The sequence below is a fragment of the Molothrus aeneus genome, chromosome 20 (assembly GCF_037042795.1).
Source record: "Molothrus aeneus isolate 106 chromosome 20, BPBGC_Maene_1.0, whole genome shotgun sequence".
Taxonomy (NCBI): Eukaryota; Metazoa; Chordata; class Aves; order Passeriformes; family Icteridae; genus Molothrus; species Molothrus aeneus.
In genome coordinates this window covers 8869851-8886495 of record NC_089665.1, presented here as the reverse complement: position 1 = coordinate 8886495, position 16645 = coordinate 8869851, and the positions used below count along the sequence as shown (strand labels likewise).

At 40.2% G+C, this 16645-nt stretch overlaps 1 long non-coding RNA gene across 1 annotated transcript; it reads right to left on the bottom strand.

The window, feature by feature from the left end:
- Positions 1 to 5645: 5645 nt before the first annotated feature.
- LOC136565131 (uncharacterized) lies at positions 5646 to 10255 on the bottom strand. Its single transcript, XR_010784809.1, has 3 exons — positions 10238 to 10255; positions 8949 to 9112; positions 5646 to 5731 (listed from the first exon to the last, which is right to left on the bottom strand). It is a non-coding gene; the product is annotated as an uncharacterized lncRNA (long non-coding RNA).
- Positions 10256 to 16645: the final 6390 nt, after the last annotated feature.

Here is a 16645-nt window from a genome sequence, read left to right as displayed (position 1 = left end):
ATATAAATATAGATACATTTATCCTTCCTAGTTAGCATTATAGGAGATAGATACAGAGATATAAATATAGATATATTTATCCTGAAGTGATAAGGTAGCTTTGATTTCTAATAGAGCAGGAGAAAATAACTGACACACACAGAACCAGCCACTCAAGGGGGAGAAAAATACCCAAACACTGTCTATAGAATCCACCTACAGATATGTCCTTGGAGAAAAACTGATGAGAAATTTATCAGGCAGATTTTTCCTTGCTGTTTCCTTCCTGGAAGTTTTTGCCTCTCATAACAGCACAGCCATGGCAAGTGATATGTATCAGAATTCATCCAGGCAGTTTATTTTGCACATCAAATTGATTATCCATGACTTCTTAGGCAAACACAGGAATGCAGAAAACATGTCAGCTGTTATAGACAGAATATATGGGCACTGCACTCCTTACTTTACATTTACAAAGAGCAGCAGATAATGAGCTCAACCATTACCTTGAGAATAAATTTCATTTCCAAGTTCAGGAGTATCTCTGGATTTTCATCTGCTTTGTGAACCAGAACTTACAGGTAGCTCATAACATTTGTCTTCTGAGCTGTGTTTGTCTCCAGAGTAATTGTCATAAGTGGGCAAAGGCTTTGATGTCCTCATCTTCATGCCTTCAACCATGATGACCTTCCAGACTCAAAGCAATCACTGCAAAAATACAGAAGACAAGGAAAAAATTTAAGAAATAAAACCCCTGTATTTTTTCTTCCTTACATTCCCAGAATTCATCTTCAGATTCATGCCTGTAGCAAAAAAAAAAAAAAAAAATCAGACTAAAATATTACCCTTCTGTATGTTTCATCTGAAGTAATTGCTTGGCAACAAACATCTCTTGCTCTGCAAGTATTCTGCAGTGAATTTATTCACATCAGGAGAAACACATCAGAAAGGTGTCTAGTTTGAAAGTTTCCAAATCAGATACCAGGCACAAAAAACCAGAGTGACAGAACAGGCAAGACACAACCAGGAACCATTCTGGGGACACACAGAGCATCTTTTCATCAACAGCCACAGGAAATACAAGACAAGCAAAAGTTTGGAGATCAGCAGGTTTTGACAAATCAGTAATTAATCCTGAGCTGTAATAATAACAACGTGTGTTTGAGCAATATGGCATAAATATAATTATTCTTTGCAGATGTTTGCTATTCATTACAATGGAAACTGTTCCATTCTGCACTGTGGTAACACAGTGGTATCAGACACCATTTTTATTAAGACACCAAGCACAAGATGCTCAATCTCAGAAGGTGAATTCCTAGACATTGGGCTGATAAAGCCATTTGAGATTCTGTAAAACATATATCATACAATAATTACATTTCATTATGTGGTTTACAAAAATCCATTCACTAAACTACAGAAGCTTGTCAGGCATTCTTTATTCCCAAAGAATATTTTCTTTATTCCCAAAGAATAACATTCATCCATGAAAACAGTCTGATGTAAATAACTGTGAGTGCTGGCAGATGAAAATTACTGGATAAAGCAAATAGTGTCTTATTGAAAATCAAAGCTACAAGTTTGAGTCACTCTTACTACTGAGATACTCACACCTGACCAGCCTTTAGGTACTGGAAGTGCCATCTGCTTTCAGACACATTGGCCTCGCTGTTGGCAGAATCCTTGCAGGATTTTGTAGTGAAATCAAAACAAATCAAAGTCTGGAAGGCTTGAAAACTTGGCCTCTGAATGACTGCAAAATGCAAAGTAAAACATGAAGTTGCAATCACAATGCAGGAGTGGAGATGGAGTTGCAGCTGGAAGTTCAATCAAACCCCTTGGTATGAAGTGAGTGACCATTACTCAGTTTTGTATTTGGCATCAGACTTCAGAACCTGTGGAGCAGAAAACCAAGGAGAAGGCAAAAACTTGTGCTGGAAAGATCTGAAAGATTCAGAGAGGAAATTGGTGGGAAGTGCCCTTCCTCTCCTGCAGACACTGCACAGCCCCAGCAACTGCAGGGAACAAATAAAAGGCAGGAGAACACAGCAGATGGATCCTAAAGCCACAAAGTGCTGGAAGTACAAGGGAGAATCAACCCCCCTCCTGTCAGGTAGAGCAGAGCCTGTGTCAACAAGAATCACACACTCCCACTGTTGCTCAACAGATGTACTTGAACCAGAGATAAGGCACTTCAAAACTCCAGGAGAGTTATGTGCAAAAGGTGTTGCCTCCTGTGCCTCTTTCCATGCAGGGAAGGGAACACCAGGCAGGATTCAGACACCCAATTCTGCAGTAAGGGAGGAAAAAAGAGCACAGGAATTCTTGTCAATAGAAATTGTTCAGAGTAGAAGGTGGGGGACAACCTTGTAAAGCAAAAGCACAGAGTCAATACATTTATAAATCAGAATACAGCAAGTACACTTACCACTGGAGAAAACTGAGTAAACCTCTCCTGAAGAAGGCTTTAAGCCCATTTTCCCATTTCAAACCTATATCAGCAGTGAAGTCCCATAAATGAATATTCTCTTGCAGATAAAGTGGTTGTCTTCACCTTTTGGCAGCTGCAGTAAAAACAAAACAAATCCTGCAAGGAGTTTTTACTCCTGAGAGTGATCTCCTCAAAGACTGAGGAGAAAGCAAGAGCTAAAATCACTTGCACAATCATGTTTCATAACTGCTCCCAGTCTGGTGGTATTGCTCTTTGCTGAGTACAAAAAATGCACAAACTTTTCTCCCTCTTCTACTAAGAGGGAAAAAAAAAAAATCTGCTTATCTTTGGATACACAGAGACTTTGGAGGAGCTCCAAACAATGGAGCACTGTGTGCCCCACTCATCACACAGACACTGAAGAAAGAGTGTGGCAAAGAATGCACAAAGTATGTAATTACTGTTTCACAAGATAATTCCATTATTAATACATCCCCAAAGATAGCATGCACAGCGCTGCAGTTTAATTAGATGGTAACTGGAGGGGGTTTGAATTTATGAGGTAATAAATATATTTTGGACTAATAAACTCCAAGGCTGAAGTGTTTATTAATCTAGAATATAAAGATTACATAGTTGATAGGAGACAACCTCAGGTTGTGCTGAGATGCCTGTTGTTTATACACTTCAAAATTAATATTTTCCTCTTTTGGGAGCAAGATTAGAAAGCCAAGATTGCTGTGGATGGTGCTGAAAAATACTAGAAACTGCCCAACAGTTCTATGTTCTCAAAGGCAAAGGCTATTTAAGTCTCAGCAGATGGTGTGGTTTTAAGGTTTCACCTTTTAATCAATTTATCACCTCCTAAACTATTCAGTACTGCAAATAAATTCCCTTCTGACACTGTCAGTGCCTCATTCTGATGGTAAAAACCACAGATTCCCTTGTAGGATAACCAGAGCCTTTACAAGACTATCAGATCTCACCTCTGTTCCCCCCAGATACTCAATTCCATCTTCATTTTCCTGCTCTTGGACTCACCTGCAAGACCACATGAACAATTTTGGTTGAATTTTTTTCCCTCCTGAACATGGTTATAGAAACTTTTTGCCTAGTGCAGCACAGCAAGGACTTGGAAACCAACTGTTGTGAGGATTTATATCCCAACCAGCTGTGCCAGGAAGTCAGAGGAATCAAATGGTCTCATCTATTAACTTGTCCTCAGGTAGTTACAACTAGAGCTTTATAAATTACCCCACAGTTCAGTCCATTTAAACCACATTTCTCTGCTCTTTTGGAAGTGCCAATGCCTCACTCAGGCAAGACAGAAGACCAGGTTTGGTCCAGGAAAAAATGGGCATGATTGAAGTCAAAGACCAGTTTTGCTTAAGCCAAAAGTAAATTTAGGGCTGAGGGAATTACAGAGAAAGAAAAAGGAAGCAACATGAGGAGGAACAAGCTGTGGGATCGTGCAGGTGAACCAAGACTGACGAGTGCAGAGGAACTGCTCCCATTCCTGGCTGAGTGAGGGATGCTGGACAAAACCAGGGCAAGGAATCCTGGCTGTGCCAGAGGAACTGTGGAAAAGAGGAGAGAGGCAGGACACACCACAGCTTGGATTTACTGGGGAGGAAAACCTGCTTCTCTGAGCCAGCCTGTGCTGGGTGCCAGCAGGATGAAAGTATCATGACCAAGAGATTTAAAGACATTTCAGAAAATGTTTATAAGGAGCTTAGGTGATCCAAACAGAACTGGCTGTGTGTAGATACAGATTCCAGGGTGTTCCACAGGTTCAGGGCAAAGGCCTCAACACTAATTCATGAGAAGACCCTACAGATAAATCATGGAAGGTGACAAAGAACCATTCCCAAAGCTGCTGCTCCTTCATTCCCAGCTTACATCCTCTCACCAAGTGAAGCAAGTCACAGAACCAAGTTTCCAATATTAAATCTCCAGGCAGTGTGTTATTCATACAGCTTATGGAGATGTCTTTACCCTCTGGAAAAACAAAGTTTAAGAAAAATGGCTCCATCTTTGGGGAACAGTTTAAGTCTCAGGATAACTACATTAGGAAATCTAACTCTATTACTTTCTATCTTCCATTTTATTACAAGATTGGTAATAGGAAATTACCAAATAAAATTGGTATTTTACTTGGTAATTTTTTTCCATGGGCCTCGTCTAATATGAAAGATGGTGATCATCAAATTTATTCAAGTTTTCCTGTCAACAACATCATTAACCAAATCCCTCAATTTCAAAGTAAATAAAAGCATCTGGGCTTCTCGCACAGCAAGACTGACTTGCATATTTAAGCCTCATATATAGATGAATCTGCACTGGACCAAATTTGCATATTAATGAAGGACTAATTGCTCTTTGCAGTCAATTTTATGCAGATGAATTTACTCCTCTCAGTACAATTTTCATAATGTTCAGAAAGAACCAAAAAAAATGTAAAACTTTGTAAAAGTACACAAATGTTAGACAATCAAGGAAGAAATATCCTAATGGCTTCCAACAGCTTTACATTAAATTGTATATAATTCATCTTTTATACTGTTGCTTTATTTTAACAGCCTCCCACAAAGAACAGAACAATCCATGGAATAACTTCAGCCTATTCCCCCTCCTCGGTCTCAAATTTTAACAGCTTGTAATAACCCATTATATGATCCAGTTTCCAGCTGGAAGGATGGAGCCTGAATTTTTAGGAGAAGTTAAATTTGCTAAACAGGAATTTATTTGCTCCCAGACATCCTCATGCCACAGGACAATTAGGACAGAGTTTGTCCCACACATTTTTAAGGTGGTTTCTATCCAGTTTTGCACTATTAAGGAAAAAAGGCCCAAGTCTTCGTTGAGCCTCCCTTGAGGTAAAGTAAAAAATACCAAAAGAAGGAGAGGAAAATTCATGGGAAAGAAAAGCATCAAAAAATGCTAAGGAGAAAATGATAATAAAGGGGAAAAGATATGGAAGTAGAAGAGGAAGGGAAGTGGAAATGGAAGGAGACAAAAATGATCCCTCAATGTGTTTATTCAGGTCTGGCTGAAAAGAAAAGAAGGATGTAGGAGAAAGTTCAAGGCAAAGTAAACAAATAAAAGAAAACATGCAGCCACAAATGTAGCCACAAAAAAGAAAAAGAACAGGAAAGATAATGAAATAAGAAATAAGTGAGAATCAGAGAGCACAGGATACATAAAGAAACAAATCAAAGGAAATACAAACCCCAGAGTTTTTCCTCATTCTGCCAGAACAGAAGGGCAGAGTTGGTGGGAACGCTTCAGGAATCTGAATCTGCATCTATGGCCTTCCTCCTGCCAAAGGAAAAAGCCTTCTTTTAACTGTGAAGACTGATAACCATAATATGGATATGTATCATAAAATCACTTACAGAGGACCATTTTAATCAGAAAAGGAATTGCATAAAAGAAAGTTACAGCTTTAAATGACTTGGAGGCCTTTTGTAGAAGGAACATGGGAACACAGTTCACCTTCCCCACATCTGCCATGTCTTTGATTGCATTGTTTGTCCTTCTCTACAGCTTTTGCTGTTTTAACATCTCCTTTTTGAGGCAGAGAGAATTCACACAGATATTGGATTGGTTTACAGTGGCACCAAGAAATCTTTTGTGGTTTTACTCCATTACTTCTCTAATTTCCTACTATGCCTCTTCCTGGACCATGCTGAGCTTACAGATCTCCTATGATCCCACAATTTGGCTCCAGAGAAGCAACAGTTCATAAAAAAACTGTCATGACCAAAATAAAATAATCCTCAGAATGAACATCTTTTGACTGTGCTGTTGAGTTCTTCCAAAGAAGAGCCAGAAAATCAGCCAGGAGGTCACTGTGGCATCTCTCCTTCTGGTCTTTCCCACCTTGAGGACTGAAGAATTCTTCTGGGATAAAAGTCACTCCCCCATGAGCAATTAAGGCAATGGGTTTATGGAGGTAAGATCTCATTGCATGGAGAAAAAGGGGGGAAAAATGCTTTAGGGCAGAGGAGTTGGCAGAAAATATCAAACCAAGGGGAAGGACAGGGAAAACAACAAGAGGCTTTCACTCTAGCACTCAAAAAAAGAACAGGCCACAGAACAAAGACAAACAGAGTTACAAAATAATAACAGGAATAATTGGAAAAGAATGCCAAATACTCCACCAGGAAAATACTGGAATGCTACTGCTGAAGAATCCTCAGTGAGAAGCAGGACTCAGTTCAGCTGGGCAGCCTGGAGGTTTGGCTCTTAGAAGTTGTTTGACAACAAATTACAGCTCTTTGTGAGTACTTGGAATTCTGGATTATTAATTCCAACTGTTTCCCTGTTTTGCTCATAGAGGAGAAGGAAGGGAAATGTTTCTCCTTGAAAATCTCTGTACATTTGGAAACCTGCTCTGGGCACTGCCCCTCTTTCCCCAGAAATGTCTGGTTCAAGGCAGTAATGCTGTGTGAATGTAAACAAAGATAATTTATCAAAGCAGAACAAGATGTTCCACCCAAAATTATTTGCTTTCCAGTGGCTGAGATCCCTACTTCCAATCACCAGCAAAGGTTAACCTGACCAGATTTAATTAACCACTTAATACAGTAATAAAGATGCATAAATAAGGGGGGAGGGAGCTCATAGAGGCAAAGTGAATCCAAATAAATCCCTCCAGCAAGCACAAAGTCTGGGCTCTTATCACCTGATTACACTGATGTAAGAATTCCAAAGTTTTTAGATCCACTGGGCAGAGCTTGTTTTAATTATTATTAAACAAACAGCAGAAAGAAGCAAGAAACCACATCCCTAAAATTCAATGATAAAGTGAACCCAGTGATATTTCTTAGTACTGTGTTTCAATTCATAAATAAAGTCAAGTGGTTTGTACAGATTATTTGAGGAGTATAGGAAAATAAACCACTATTTCCTTATATATATATTTATATATATATATATATATATACATGGAGATATCAGACAGACATTCTCAAGACAGACTTACTATTTTCAGTGAAAAAACCAGTCACATTCTGAAATATTCCCTAGTAATGAAATAAAAGCCTTCTATTACAACAATAAAGTAATTTGCATGTACTAAATGCCATAAATTGGGAATACTGCAAAATATTTTACATTTCAAAGAATGTTAGGAAATATTACTGGCCCTGGATCCCTGGATAATGTGTGCAGCACTTGCTGGTTGAGGCAGGCTGTGCTCAGAGTCACCAAATATTGATTATTAAAGAGGAGGACTGGGCATCAGCCCTTCCATTTTCTCTCAGTAAAGTTTAGACATCCCTTTAAAATAAACAATTCAGTGCAAACCAACAGATCTGCTATTGATTCATTCTGTTCATAAAAAGTAACAACATCGTGGTAAATTCAATCTAGTCAATGAGAAGTTTATGAGGCTAAATATATCAAAAGGGCAATGAAAGCTAATATATAGTGATTAAATAACAATCTGTGAGGAAAAGACACCCAACTTTCAACTCCAGGGCACTGGAACCATCTCCTGATGAAAAATAGGGTTTGAATTGCTTCAGAGGACACTGCAGCCATTTGCCCTTTTTAACAGCCTGGAAGTTCACAAGGCAAGATTAACTTATCATTTAACTGGAGTGGATCTCAAATAAAGTTTTTTGATTGAAATCTCCATTTCTGTGCCTCCTGGCAGTGCCAATATTGCTAGAACAGGACATCAGCTGCAACACCAGCAACTCTGGAATGCACTGCCATGAACTGTAAATCAGCTCTGTCCTACTTTAATATTGGTTTAACAATAAAAACAAGAACTTGGATGTTTAATATTTAAGTAGTACAATTATCCCTTTAGAACTGATCCAGGAGGACCCTTCATGGGTAGACAGTGTGAAAGAACAATGGAGGGAATGTGGATTTGCTCCATGAGGAGGGTTTGATTTGTAGGGCCCAGCTGAAAGGTGAATTTGTGTGTGCTGAGGGGGTGCCACAGGACCCTGCAGAGGGGAAATGTGTCCCACAGTGCCAGGGACAAAACTGAACAGCAAAGCTCAAAGCAGGGAGCTGGGAAGAGCATCCCTGACAGGGACTGTCCCCAGCTGGCCAGGCTGGTGCCTTGCTTTGCATGCCCAGACACAGGGGTGCCTTTCTCCAGCACTGTTTGGGAAGCCAAGGTTAGAGCAAGTAAAGGCTCCCTTTCCCTTTTCCTCTCCTTCCTATCTTTTGTCACTTCAGGCTGAGTGAACACAGAAAAATGTCCGGTTTAGGGAGGAACACTTCAAACATGAGCTCAGTATGGTCCCTGAACAGAGAAGCAGGAATGCTCAGGTGCCAATTGTTGTGTTTTGGGGGAAGGTCAGAGAGGAAGAGCTGCACCTGCAGGATCAATCACTGCAGGGGAATCTGGGTGCAAGGGCCCCTCTCTGCCAGCCCTGAGGACTCTGCTGTGCCACCAGGGGGTGGCCAAGTGCCCACACCCAGGAGCTGTGGGTGCCACGGGTGACATGGCTGGAGCACACGTGTGCAGGCACTTGTGAGGAACAAAAGCACAGAATTATTTACCACTCACACAGATGGGTAAGTCCACTCTGGAGATCTCTGCAGGCTTGTGAAATCAGGATGACGTGTCTGGAATTCTTCCTCTGCTCTCCACTGCTGAAGTAACTCAGGCAAATGCAAGTTGGCAGCTCCTTTAAAGACTCCAATTTAGCCATTTTACATAATAACTTTCAGCTGCATTAAACACAAACACACCAAAACACCAGGTAGCACCAACAGTGAAATCTAAATTTGGATTACTCACAGAGAAAACACACAAAGTCTGAATGATTTTGCAATTGAATCAGAAGCAAACTGAAGTAATTTTTACACTAAGCTGGGCTGTCCATGGGACACATCAGTCTGCACCCAGAGGGAAGTGCTAGGAGCAAAGGTCTGCACTTCCTGAGGCAGCTGAGGGATGGCAAATACAGCCACACACCTCTAGACCTACTGGTTCCTCCCACATCCAGAAAAATCCACTCTGCTGGGGCATTATAAAGCCCTCCTGAGAACAGCCCTGCCAAAAGCAAAGTGCAGATTTGTGTATTAAAGAATCCTCTTATCCCATAGCTCCTGCTGAGGGCATGGCTGTCCCACTCCTTGGATATTCATTTATTTGTTGCTGGGCATAAGAAAACCTGAAATCATAACTCTCAGATTAGATTCATTTGGTATTTCAATTTCCAATCTGAATTTCAATTAACTCTTTTACTTCAGCATTGCATTTTATCATGATGAATTACTTGGAGGAATATACAATACAGAAGCTCTATGGAGTAACTGAATGTAAAAATATTTACTTAGAAACTTCCATTTCTTTTTCTCCAAACTGTTAAAATAGAATGTACAGACCCAGTAACAGAAATATGAGGTGACAGAAGAGAATGGGCCAGATCCTGATGAATCCACTCCATTTTACAGGCACAGAAAACTAAACTGGCCTCAGCTTGACGTAATTGTTACATCTCAAAAAAGAATGATAGACATGAAATGGCAAAAAGGCTGGCGAGCCAAATTTATCTGACTGGTTTTGGGTTTATTTTCTATTATTCCCTTTCTATATTTTCAAAATATTCTTTAATGCTCTTTCTTTTCAGAAGGAAATGTAAGTCTATCAAAATAATATTTACAAGCTCAGCTGCAACATTCTCCCTGGTAATTCAGCCTGGCTGTGTGTTGCTCTTTGTGAGGAATAGTTCTGCTTGAACTCTCCACAGAGAAGAAAACAACTCTGTTTTCCTGATATACTTCAGATTCCAATTATTGAAGTGCAGGATGGAGAAATGAATTAGATAAAGGCAAATGTGGAATTCCTACCTGGCTGCTGTGATGAGCTCGCTGGTAACTGATAAAGCTGTGAGTGTGAAAAGAACTTTAATGAGAAATGATATTGACCTAAGTGCCTGTGTTATCAGCACTACTGCATTTAAAATAAATGAAATTTAAAAATATTTAACTTGCACTTCAGCAGTGTCCACTGGCAAATATTTTAGTTTAATATCTACCTCTGACTTCTATTAAGATACCTTTAGATGAGATTATCAAAAGCAATTTCCATCTTAGTTTCCTACAGTCCCATAACTTTTTATGCTCTTATAATTAAAAACAATTCCACCTTCTTTCCTCTGTGGAACTAATTCAAAGACAGATGTAACACACATTTTTTGCTACCTCCTCTCTAAATTGACAACATTGTTTCTGTGCAGCCTTTCAGAAAGTTTCCAGCTGCAAACAACAGTGCCCAGAGCAGAGGGGCTGCTGTTCCTGGTTATTGCTGGAAGAAACCTCAAACTACAAAGTAACTCTCATGATTAAGATGAACTATCAATAATGATCTATTTTTAAGTGCAGCATCCTATAAATCCTCCTAATTAGTAAAGTAGATGTCTTCTTTTCAGCAAGCAATCCCCAGCCTCCCTCCTTATTTCTTTCCCCGAATTCATTTCTGTTTGCACCTGCTGGCCCAGCCACCTAATGACAGATTCTGGGTGGAAGGGAGAAGCTGGGCCATAACCAATAATTTCATTGGAGTTCAATTTGAAGGATTTGCCTGCACCTATTTTCTCTGCTTTATGAAGAATGTTGGTGCTGTTTCCTCCTCTGTGGCTCTGCTCTCCTGTCAGGAGATGCAACAACAGCAACAAGAATTTCACACTGCTCCCAGCCCATCCTTCACTGCTGACTCCACTGGAATCCAAGCTGAGATTCTCCTGGAGGGAAAGGACCATCAGGATAAAGAGGGAAGGAGTGATTTCCAAATCTGGGCTGAAAAACTGATAAAAGTCAAAAGAATTTAGTTGGTTGCTAAAAAGGACTCCTTGTAAAAGAAAGGTTAGGAAATATTTCTTTAGAACACAAAAATAACAGAACTACTTTTGCTATGAAAAGCCATGGAGGAGGAGGAGGAGGTATTCCTGATGGAATTTACCTAAATCTTACTTGAAAATCCATCTACTCCCTAAATCAAATCAGTTACTTTCCCAAAAATCTTCCTGAATGAAATTCAGTCTCTGGATGAAAAATCCTAAAATTTGGGGATGGAATCAAAGCCATTCTCTACCTTGAAGGATTAAACAAGATAGAGATGGATCCCAAACTGTGCATGTTGAAACTCAACAACATCCAAACCATCCCAGCTCTACAGCTCAGGTGTTCAAAGAAATCCACATTTCCTCCCCTCACCTGAAACACAACAAACCTTCAAAATATGTTCTGAAGCTGTCACACCCTGAATGTTAAGTCAGGATCAGGCAGAATTATAAATTTACCATGTTTATCTCACAATGAACAGTAATTTGGGTGAGTGTGTAAAATTGGATTCGTATAAATGAAAACAGTAACCAAAGGGGAGGCAAACAGGCAGCTAAAGCCCTGAGAGAGGAGCTTTGGAGAGAGGAACTGCACAGCATTTTTATGTAACACGTGGGGAAACTGTGCAGCATGGGAGTTTTGAATGTTAATTCTGCAGCTGTACTAAATCCAGTGTGTCAGACTCTGTCTGCAAGCAAGCCAGATTTAAGGAAGCACATTTTTACTGCAGCATTGGAGGCTGAAAAATGGTTAACTTGGTTAAGTTCACCTGGAGGAAGCTTATCTAGGAGTCCAAGGTGAATTCCAGTATTCCTTCAGCACTGTTTCAATTCAGAAGTAGCTCTTCCTCAAATGGTTAAGTACTTTTGTAAGTATTCTTTCATTAATTCTTTCCATTAATGAAGAAAAGCATGGCATGAGCTAGAACTCTTCAATTAAGATAATCATTATCATAAACAGATGTTTTGTATGACAGCTTGAAGGATATGGGTGTGCTGTGATTTAGTTCAGAGATTTGAGTTCAACTCAAGGCTTCCATTAAATAACCTCAGCCTCATCTCTAACTGTACCCATCACAAAATCACCATTCTGAGGGACAGAACTGGACATGTTTGGGGGCTTTTTTTGGTGACAGAGATGTCAACAAGCTGCTGAGGCCTGGGGTTCAGCACAGCAGGCAGGAGCAGGGTACAGGCAGTGAGATAACACACGGGCTTAACAAGCACCCCGTTATCTCCCTGCAGCAGGCACAGGAGCTGGGCTGGCCCTCACCCACCCCAGGGGCTGCAGACAAAGGCTGGGCAGGGGGAAAGCCAAGGAGCAGCTTCTCATCCACCTCTAATAACACTGGAAACAGCACACAGCCGTTGATAGGGCTGGGATGGAAACGTGGAATGCACAGGGGAAGTTCTTCTGTGGAAATGAACTTGTTCCTTTGCAAACGTGGTCTTGTCAAAAACTCATCCCTAAAATTCATCTCTGCATTTCCTCCTAAATCATACAAGCCTGGCCACTGTGCTTTGGCTTAACTGAAAACAAATGGTTAAGTCAGTAACTGCTTTCCAAAACAAAAATAATTTCCAGAGTAAGGAGTACTTTAGTTTCACTTTGCCTTCTAAATTAGTGTCTCTGTCTTAGGTTTTACAGCCTAATTTTACAGACATAAGCAATTCCTTTTAAATTTGGTAAGACATTCAGTCAACTTCAAGCAAAAAAAAAAAAAAACCTCTTCATACTTGTAAAGTGTTATAGGCATAATCTGGATAATCTTATTACATGACAAACATGGTCTGATTCATGGATAACAGCTCCTAATAAACGAACACACCCCTGGTAAAACAAAATCTTTTGTTAGAAAAGAAGCAGAAAAGCCCCCCATATCCTTAAGAGAATTTAAAATATCATCACCAAGCTAAAAAAAGCAAGTAAATATTAACTCTGTCAAGTGCAAAACAAGTTTTATTGACCTGTGAGGTAAATATTGACTGAAAGGAAGCAAATATTTATGTGCTGATGTTGAGGGGACGAATCCCCTTCACCACAGCAAACAAGATTTTGCCTACTCCATTTCTGGGTTTGTATTTATTCCAAAAGTTCTGAAAGGAAATATTTCCTTTTCCAGACATCTGCTTTTTAAAAACAAAACTGTCTTTCCTCAGTGACTAAATTGGATGTGCACCCAGAGGGCTGGAATATTGTACAACACACAGGTCTGACAAATTGCTTTCAGACACAAAACTCACTTGACTAAAACCTGACCAGACAACAACATCCAGGACCCCTCTCTGATCCCTGAAAAGGTAAACAGAAAGTCGAACTCCATTTGATGAGTTATGTTAGAAGATTAATTTGGGTTTGGAACATAAAATGCATTGCTGTATATCACACACACACACACATATATATATTATATATATATATATATAATGGTGGGATTGCCAGGGCTGTCCTGCACAGGGCCAGGAGTGGGACTTGGATGACCCCAGTGGGTCCCTTCCAACTCTGGATGTTCTTTGATTTAACAAGGAAAATACAGAATAATTAAGGATATAACTACTGGCAGGTATTACAAATGGAATATGAATTAGCAAACCCATCTACTCCTTCCTGGTAAATCCCCTCATGTTTACACACACGAGACTTCACTGTTCAACTGAACGATTCACGCGGGGATTCACACGTTCAGACGAGCAAATTAGAAGAGAAAAACCCCTAATTTTGAGAAACTTGAAAGATCCTATTGAAAATTCTGGCACCTTTAAGGACACTCATTAGAGAATCCACACGTCATGATCATTACATCTGCTGACCTAAATACCTCCGTAATGGCCTAACAGCAGCAATTACCGCACACCTCCCGAAATTCCTGAACATCTGAATAATTTCTGAGTCACCGCACTGAGCAGATCCTCCCGTGTCACTACAAGCAAAGCCCGGTTCAGGAAACAGCTTCTCCACTTGGTCCTGATGACCACGGCAGGCGCTCCTTCCTGCAGATAAAGACAGAGGCTGAGCACCCTCCTGTGCAGGGAGCAAAAACTACAGCTGCCCTTTGTGGCTCCGCCGGCTGATTCTCATTCAAGGCTTTATCTTTGCCTAAAAAAAAAAAATAAAAATAAAAAAACAAGACTCCGGGATCTAATTGAGCAGCTTTGGAACAATGACATGACAGCACTGCGGTGGAATTGCCCTCAGTTTAGAATGACTTCACAGGAATGAGCAGGCTGCTGTACACAGAGGGCTTGTAAGATTTCTGGAAACCTCGGGGAACGGGGTGATGTCATTGCAATACCAAAATATCTGCTTCGAATTCCTCCCGAGTCTCCTTGACAAAGCTTGGAGGAGCGGAGTTCAGCAGTGAAACTCGGCCATCACCTCAGGGCTGTTTTCAGGGCTCCATTCTTCACTGTCTCAGATACAGGAGCTGTTTGCTCGTGCTCGAAATACAAACTGAAGCCACAGCGTTTGGAGAGTTGCAGGAGACAGTTTTTGAAAGATGGAGCACTCAGAGCTCAGGAAACATTCAGATTTTAAAGGTTGTTTGAGCCTCTTGGCAGGACTTTCAAATCCTTCAAACAGTTTAAACTAAACCCTCCTAATTTTGCAGAAGTCTTACATGCTCAAGCAGCATTTTGGGTAAAATGAAGACAAACCAATAAAGCCTTTGAATATTCAGGACATTCTGCTATCCTACAGACTCTTACCAAAAAGCCTATTTTTTTAACATATCATTAACTAAAATTGCTTTGCCTGTCTCTGAGATCAGCTCCTTTAAATTCCACCCCAGATGATGCTGCACACCTCCTTTTAAAGCACCAGTTCCTTCTGATGAAAAAAAGCTGATACAAAAGGTGAAGATTGTAATCCCTTAACCTGCTCAGGTTTCTGCAGAGCTCCTTTAGGACACAAAATATATTCTTCTAATATTTCTGCCCATAGAACAAGCTCTCAGCAACTTCTAGCAGAGAGGAACTGTTGCTGCAGAGGTCAATAGTGAGTTGCCAGGGCATCCCAGGCAGAGTTCCACAAGGATCAGAGTTTGTTCCAATGTTTCCATGTACTGAAAAAGCCCAGGAAGAGCAGGTACACACTGATGGAAAGCGCTAATTGCACCAATTAAGGAGGTACCACCTGTTCCTGGGAAGATGAGAAAGTCTGGGATACTTCTGGGTGTGTAAACACCTGAAAATGCGCCTGGGCACTCTGTGAAATTTATTGGCATCCTGGGAATAGAATCCAAACACAGACTGGTAAATTTATCACCAGGTATTCCATGACCTAATGTGTCCAATGCCCATGGGAAAGGGCTTCCAATTTTCTGTGAATAATCTCCCAAATCTCTCTTGTGTCAGGAGTTAGTAAATCCAGAGGTCATTAATGGCACTAGGAAAACACACCTGTTAAATAACAACATCTCTGAAGAGTTACACACCTTCTAATGAGCTGTGAATTGGAGATAAATCAGCAAGTGACCTGCATGAACAAACACCATTGATTAATAAGCTGCCACGAATTAATTTCATATTTTCAGTGCATGTGGCAATGAGAAACAGTTTGAGAACAACATGGATTTAAAGTTACATTTGTACTTTAATGCATTTTATAATTACAAAAAAGAAACAGCTGAACAAATCTTTTATATTTATACCCTTCCAAGCGATGTACAGAAGGCATGCATAATTTCCAATCATAAAACACTATTTAAAAATAAAAGATTTATAATTGCTTTCCCTGATTTGAGAAGCAAATTAAGATTTTTTTTCACATTGTCCTTCATAATCCAAACACGATGTGAGTGAGTGACTGAGCAAAGAGTGGGAGAATGAACAATATGGCACAGCAGAAGCCAAACACAACAGGTTTGTGTTATCCTTGGAAGGATGGGGACATGGCCATAACATTTTTTGAGTGTTTCCTGCCAGGCATCTGAAATCTGCATCGGTGCTGCTACTGAGCAGTATTGAGATAATTAGAAAGAAAAATTACACAAATGAGAAAGGTCTTCTGACTTCAGAGGGCCTACAGGAACAGGAACATGTTTAATACTTAAAGTATATTTGTAATAACCAGCCCAGGTTTCTTCCAATCCATCAGCCACAGCCTGAGCAAAACACAGAGGATATGTGACCTGAACTTTCCAGTCGGGAAATTCTAGGCACAGTTTCCAAAAACATCATAAAAGCAGACCAAATTGCCTCCTCAAAACCTACCTCCAAGAAGCACAGAGATGCAGCCAGTGTTTTCAGCTACTTCATTGAAAAGAAAAGAGAAGCTTTGTTGTTAGATGGTGTCACTGAAAATCAGGCCACTTAACTCTTCCAAACACTTCGTTTTCCACTTCATAACATCTACATCTAAGGGCCCATCCTTTCCCTCTCCAGGGGTTACGGACCCCACAGCATTGCTGTATTCAAA